General features: G+C 30.0%; 1 protein-coding gene across 1 annotated transcript in view; it reads left to right on the top strand.

Annotated features, from left to right (window-relative positions):
• The window catches only part of LOC107456422 (serine/threonine-protein phosphatase CPPED1), a gene marked incomplete in the record, with an annotated part of 41,397 nt that overhangs the window by 7,482 nt on the left and 25,827 nt on the right, over positions 1-8,088 (top strand).

Genomic DNA, 8,088 nt, shown 5'->3' with positions numbered 1-8,088 from the left:
ATTAAATAATTATGCCTCGTAATTATTATGCTACATATGTATAATATATTTGCATTGCTTAATTTCAATGGCGCAGCTAAGGTTTTCAGCATCTAAGGAAAATTTCATTGACTATTCAGTTTTTGTTTTACCTTGAAATATGTTGGGGCTGTGAAATCATTCTTTTCTAAACCAATTTATTTATGGCTCAGACTTTGTAAAAACTTAAAAGCTGTCCTTGGCACTGTAATATATATTGAATCAGTCATTCATGTACTTTAATGCTAAAACTAAAAGGCTTTGCAATGTATATAATTCATTTATTTGCTGCTTTTGTGTTTATTTCATACAAAAGAATTATTTAGAAAATTTCTTTTAAATTTGATTTGTTTTATGCTATTATTTTCCATTCATTTTGTAAATACTTGTTACAAGAATGGAAAACTATAATGCTAATTGCGGACAAGTTAAATTTTGACTGAAATAATTAAAAGTAGTGGGCTTGTAATTTTCAAGTGAAAAAAGAGATATCCAAAAAAGATAAAAAAGGATGTTTTATTTTGGGAACAATTTTAATATGTTGCGTGGATTTTACACCCTTTTCTGCTGCGTGTAAGGGTAGCAGTCCCCTTTAAATCATAATTTTTTTTTTAGTTTGTCAGATTTGTTATTTATATTAAAGTTTTCTAACATTTTTACCAATACATTGTTACTCTCATTTTATTATGTAACTCATATAATGCTTCTCAAACAAAAATTTTATTACTTACTCGAATTTAAACCAAGTTGATTTATTTAGTTCAGTACCGTTTCAAGGAAAAGTATTAATTTTCTAATATTGAAAGAAATTGCTATTCAAATTTTGGCTATTTGTCACAGTGTTTCAAATTAGTGAATAAATCAATCTAATGTGAAAGAAAAAGTGGAACAAAAATAGAATTAATTTGCTTTTTAAAATATTTTATAGATATTTAAAAAACAGTTATTAATCTCTACATTACTATAAATCATAACGAAAATAAATCATGTGTTGATGAATATCTTAACAAATCACTAGAAAATAAACTATGTATCTACATTTAATTTTCACATAATTTAACACTGTGTCAAATTTACTTTGAATATTACAGGATCAAGAATCACAGAATGGTGTGACCGTAACGCCATGTCCTCCAACACCAGTGGCAGGAACGGAGGAAACTCCTGCAAAAGCCAGTTTAAAAGCCACCTATTCCATGTTCAGAAAGCAGAGGAAAAAATATGCCCCCTCTGCAGCCCAAAAGGCTGCTTCTTCTATTGAAGAAAAATACAGATTGGAAATTCAAGTTTTAAAGAGTAAAGAGGAGAGGGACGTGGAAGAACACATGTTAAAGATGAGGCTGCGGTCTGCGCAAATTCAAGTTTTAAAGAGTAAAGAGGAGAGGGACGTGGAAGAACACATGTTAAAGATGAGGCTGCTGTCTGCGCAGATCAAGTTTCAGGAGAATTTAAACAGAATCTTGCACACTAATCCCACCTCTTTAAACATTTCATTAAATAAATAAGTGTTTTATTATTTTACTGTGTTATGTATCAATATTATTCAAAACATGTTGTATAATTGTTAAATAATTCAATTTTCCACATAATCTTGTTGTCAGTGGGAACTGAAGAAACAATGATACATTTTAATTATAACATTGCCTTATTATTGGGGACAGACTTAATGTTAATAGACTATTTTATTCCTTCATGAGGTTGATGGGAAATCGTCATATACCGATGCTTAATTAATTCTGGTAATATGTACTACTGGTTTTCTTCAACAAGAATTCTTCAACAGACTTTTCTTAGTTTTTAGAAAATATTTTTACCTTATAGAGACATTGTATTACTATTTTAATTAACAATAACTTTAAAAAATATATAAAAGGTCTTATAAAAGAAATTTTTATAAGACTTTATCAAGGTTTTATAAAAAAATTATTTGTCTTTGCATTTCAGCATTAGTTTACTGCACGAATAATGTATTTTGCACGAAACTCAAATATTGAAGGGTTATGCAATAAACACTGATACAGTTACAAAATATTTGCTGAGTATTAGCCGTTTGAGTGCAGCATTTGCTTGTTATGTGCCAAAATTGCAGAGAAGCTCTCTTGTTTTGTATCGAAAATGCAGAGACGCTGCTGTTGGTTAGTATAATTTTCGTATCTATTGAGATCAGTTGAATTCATATCAATCGCAGTTTTTATTCATTTTACTCAAGGACTTTGTTTTAAGTTGTTCTTGTTTTTTTTTCTTTTCAGGCATTAATACAGTACAGAACCCGTTATCCGGAAATCGGAAAACCAAGAAACCGGAATGAAATTCGATAAATTTTCCCGCCATTTTTTTTAAAGAAAAAAAATGTTTCATTCCTCATAAGATTTCAAGATTTTTCTTTCTTTTTTGAAAGATGTTTACCTTACCATCATTTTGGAAATAATCATTAGTGTATTACTTCATTGTTTTTTCTTCTTTTTAAGATTATTTTCAAATATATTTTTTTTAGTTGAGTTTTACAATAAAAAAAACGGCTTTTTGTAGCGATTCAGAAAACCGGAAAAATCAGTTATCCGGAATAGCGATGGTCCCGATCATTCCGGATAATCGGTTCCCTACTGTGTAATAATTTACTTTATTATAAAATAAAATTTAAAAACAATTATTTTTATACTATGTTTAAAATTAATATTTCATGTGCACAGATGTACAGTTAATGTTTTCTATTTAAACCCTATCCAGTTACTTAAATTTGTTTTGAAATTTTCTTGTTAACATACATCATTCCATCTTCAGAACAATAAAACAAGTTTGTTTTCAGGAATGTAACAAATATATATGAGACATATGTCCTAAATATATATGAGATTTAATAGACAATTAATTTATAGACATAGTTGCTTAAGTAGTATCATCACTATTTTTTAACGGAACAGTTTGTATACAAAGCAATCTATATTAAGTTACTATTATTTTTTAATAAAACAGCCTGTATAATTATTAATTGGAAATGAAGATGCTATGAGCTAAGATGGTAGAAGTTCTGTTATAAACTTGTCTTTAAATCTTTTGACTCATACCAATCCAGAATTTCAATATGGGTGCCTATTTATGTGAAAAATTTTATTTACATTAAATTTTTTTGTAATAATTTTACCACATTCGTAAGTTTTTGTGAAAGAGAATAATGTTATCTGAAATATATTTTATCACAAAATTATTTTATTATTTTTTTGTGATGGTTTAAATTTTACTTGAGATATTTTTGTGAAGGTACTAATTTTGCTTATTGTTATTATTATTTTTTTTTGTTATGGTGACCACTGTTATTGTAAAAACTTATTTGAATTTTTATTGAATCAGATTCTTTTCAGGTGTAATTTTTTAAAGGTAACTGAAACATTTTGTTCTTTTATTATAAATAGGTTCCTGTTTTGACTGCAGAACAAGAGTCTTGGTTAGAAACACAGAAGATGCAGAAAATGGGAATTATAAACATGTAATCATATTTTAACATATTCCATGGTTTTTGGAAAAATCCTGATGAATCAAAAATTTATTTTAATCTTCTTCCTGTTATTCGTCAAAAGTGGCTTCCCAAATTTCGAGATGCCAGTAAGCAATTTACTTTTCTCCTTACTTTTTAGTTTAGCTTTATATGTACACCTATACTTGTGCTATGGTGGTATAATCAGTTAAGGTGATACTCAGGTAGTGAGTTCAATCCTAGCGACCAACAAAACAGTCAGCATGTATACACAGCAACGTGCATGTAAAATTTGTTATGGCTAAAAGCCCTCTTGTTGGTTGTGGTGCAGAAGTTTAGAGAGTGGGGTACCAGCTCAGGCGCTGTTCACATCATCTGACTGTGGTTAAAATTGTGTGGCACACACCCCTAAACATGGCCAAGCACCTAGCCCACTTTTTTAGAGCTCTATATTTTAATAGCAATGGTAGGAGTGCCTCATAATTAAATGATAAATAATTAAAATGAAACTATTTCAAAATAGTTTTTATCCTCAATCGTACCTTCTATAATGTTAATTACTCTATTTATTCCTGATCATTAACATTATTAAGTATTATTTTATTTCCAACCAATGTGTAATTTTTGTTAAGCAAATCGATTGTCACCGTCATTTGAATATAAAAACTATTCCAGGATTCTTAATTGTTTTAATATTCCTAATTTTTTTTTTAGTATAGTACGTACAACGTTTATACAAACACAAGATTTTGAAAAAAAATCTTTGTATTTAAAATTTCATTCACTAGAAAAGAAATTTTTTTTAAAAAAAATAGATGTCCAAAACATGTTTTAAATTAAAGGGAGTGGAGAGAGAAAAAAATTATCTCTTCTTTATTGTTCTGATTTACTCTGAAGAACAAATTAATGCTGAATTAGTAGTGTAACAGAAATGTGTTTAACTTTTTTTTCCAGAACCATTTTTTGATTTTGTTATTTTACATCCTTTTTTCATCTTAAGTTAGTAGCAGGCAGTTGACCCCAAGGTAGTGCATAGCTGGTGTCTTATACACAGGCTACTGAAGAAGAGAAATTTTTAAATGAAATAAAATCATTCTTCCACTTCACACTTATATTTTTTTCTAAAAAAAGAATATACCTTGCACTTGCTAAACTGCAAAGTATGCGTGATATAAAAGTTAAACTGCTGTGAGAATCCTGCTGTGGCTCTTGTTCTAGAAAATATTGATTATTATTTATTGTATTGTACGTTTGTTGTCTGTTATAAATTTATTTAATTTTGTACCTTGAATAATCTGTGATTTTAGTATTAGATAAAAAAAAAGGGGGGGAAAGAGGCTTAGAACTGGTGCAAAATAATAATAAAATATTTTTTTTTCACTTAAATGTTTGACTGATATTATTCTCCCCAGAACAAGATTAGTTCTGTTATTCATATACATCAACTAAAGATCATTTTCGCATTTTTTAGCAATTGTTGTTTGTCTTTTGATATCCTTGGAAAGTTCTTTTCAAATCAAATGCAGATAGTTATATAATTTGTTTCGGGTTTGAAATGGAGTACCGTAAACCGGGGCGAGTCTACCCAATTTAGTTTTATTTAATTTTCACTATTTTAAATTGCAAATAAAAAAAATTTTACCGACGGAGAACTTAGTTCAGACTCTAAGGAAAATGGCGCTGTAGTAGTTTGATCTGTTTTTATTTATTTGGTGTCTTTTTAACCGACCTGTTCAAACGTCTTTTGAGAGATTTGTATTGAAAATCAGCAAACTTTTAGTTGGTGCTCTGTAAGTATATTATTATTACTATTTTCAATTCGGTTAATTGATAAACTTATCTAAGACTAAGATTACATTAATTTTATATGAAAAAACAAACAAAAAGAATGTAAGTTTTGCTGTTGTAAACAAAAAGCCAGAATTCGCGAGGCAAGTCTACCCATTCGTATTTAGTTTTAATAAAGCATAATAATATAATTTAGAACTTTGTTTATATTAAAATTAAGTCATTTTAAATGAATTTGAGTATATTATTTTAATTCTGCATTGATAAATTTATCATTAATAAGAAAATTTATAGGTTAAATATAAATGTAAATATAAAATATGTTTATTTTACCTATTTTTTCAATTTTTATATTACAAAATTAACTTTTTTTATTTAATGCAAGTTAAATAAATTATTATTTATTATTACAGATGATTCGAAATTATACTCGCAAAACAAATGGATTTAAATGTTACAAAAAAATGCCACCTGAGATGGAAAAAGCTATCCAAAGTATAAAAGACGAACAAATAACAATTCAAGATGCCCCAGCCGAATTGAAAATAACGAGAAAAACTCTTTCAAAATATTGTCACCGGGAACCAGAAGAGCATAAAAACACTGGCGGGCAGACGATTTTTACTGAGGAAGAAGAGGATATGTTCGCAGCTCATTTGATAATTTTGTCAGATAATGGCTTTCCAGTGTCTATTGACGACTTTCGCTATATAGTGCAAGGTTATTCAAAATCGCACAGTCCTAAAATTCAAAAAAAATTTGCCTGGAGAAGATTGGGTGCATAGATTTTTAAGCAGACATAAAAAAGTGTCTCAGAGGTAAAATTTCATTTGAACGTTAATAAATCTTTAATCTGTAAACCTTTCTAATTTCCAAAAATTAATTTTTTTAGATTCGCCTGTAACATATCTAGAGCCCGGGCTTCTGTATCAGTTGAGGATTATGAAAAATATTTTGAAAACTTGGGTACTCAGCTTGAAGGAGTCCCACCAGAAAATATCTGGAACTACGACGAAACAAACATTTCTGACGATCCTGGGAGAAAGAAAATTTTATGTTGCAGAGGAACAAAGTACCCAGAACTTATTAGAGACAGCAGCAAAGCAAGTACTTCTGTAATGTTTTCTTGGGATGCAGCAGGAGAATTATTACCACCGTACATAGTTTTCAAGTCTCAAAACTTATGGAGCACGTGGACAGATAATGGTCCCCAAGGAGCACGATATGGCAGGACAGATCATGGATGGTTTGACGGCGTAACTTTAGAAGACTGGTTTTTCTCTCTCTTGGTTCCTTGACTGCGAAAACTTGATGGAAAAAAATCATTATTGGCGATAATCTGAGCAGTCATATTAGTTTGAAAATATTGAAGTACTGTGAGAAAAATAATGTTGCATTTATCTGCCTCCCTCCAAACACGACACATGCTACTCAACCTCTGGACGTCGCTTTTTTTCGCCCTTTAAAAATAGCGTGGAGAAAAATTTGGACCGAGTGGAAAGAAACAGATGAAGGTAGAAAATTTTCAGTTTTGCCCCAAGATAGAATAGCTAGTTTACTGAACTCAGCCATGCGATTGTTATCTCCAAATGCGGCTAAAAATTTGATATCAGGTTTTCGCAAAGCTGGTATTTATCCGCTGAATAAAATTGAAGTTTTAACGCGAGTTTGTCCTTCTTCTGATCCAGATAAAAACCTTGTAAGTGAGGCATTCATTAAGAAGATAGAGGAAATCAATTTAGGAATTAAACCAGTTTCTAGACGCAAGCGAAAATTGGAAGTAGCCCCAGGAAAAAGTATTCGGGCTGAAGATGTCGAAGCAGCTGTGAAAAAAACCCAAAAATTTGCAGAAGAAGGGCAGCAAAAAGAAAGTCAAAAAGGGGACTTCTGATGTCACCTTTTCAGATGAAGAAGTCGTTCCTAAAAAAAAAAGGTTCTTCACGAAAGAAGCGGGTTAAAAAAAAGCACAAGGCGTAATTTCTATTGACACATCTTCAGGCGAAGAAGTCGCTCTTAGACTGAAAGATTCTCCCCAAAATAAACGGCGCAGAAAGGCAGCTCAAAATGTTAGTTACAATTTCTCATCTTCAGAAGAAGTCGCTCCTGAACAAAAAGATTCTGGCCAAGTTGACGAGAATATTACATTGGAAAACAACAATTTTGTGATTATAAAGCGATTCGATGAAGTTCTTTCACCAGGTCAGATAATTGACATGAATCCTGAAGGTGTATTAGTTTCCTTTATGGAACGTACACTGAAAGCTTGGCGATGGCCAACTGTCGAAGATCGAGAGCTCATTCAACGAGAAAACATTGTAAGAAAAATCACACCTCGCAAAAGAATGGGAAAAGGATTTTTCATGATTCCCAATGTTTGAATTTCGATTTTGTTAATAATCTTTAATTATTATTATTTATTAATTATTTAATTGTAAATTTATATTAATTTTAATTTATTTTTATCAACAATAATCAGAAAAAAATGTTATTTTATAATNTTTGCCATTGAAACTAAAGCAAAACAAAATTATAAAATTTTCTTATTTTACCTTAATATAACAAAATACATACTTAAATATCTAAGTTTTTTTCAAGTAAACATTTTACTTCAGTTAAGTTAGTTACCTTAATTTAAACTATCACTTTAAATTTAGGTCTTTAAAAAAAAACTTCTGACATACAAGGGAGACCCAAAATTATTAATATGAACGAAAGAAAAAGCAAGACGTTCTTTTCTACCATGTTACCCCCTGTGCGTGACGTCACGATTCCTACTTGAAGGCTTGTTCACCCTATCTAGGAGGCTTTGG

Source organism: Parasteatoda tepidariorum, chromosome 8 (genome assembly GCF_043381705.1).
Source record: "Parasteatoda tepidariorum isolate YZ-2023 chromosome 8, CAS_Ptep_4.0, whole genome shotgun sequence".
Classification (NCBI taxonomy): domain Eukaryota; kingdom Metazoa; phylum Arthropoda; class Arachnida; order Araneae; family Theridiidae; genus Parasteatoda; species Parasteatoda tepidariorum.
This window is presented reverse-complemented; position numbering and strand designations above follow the sequence as displayed.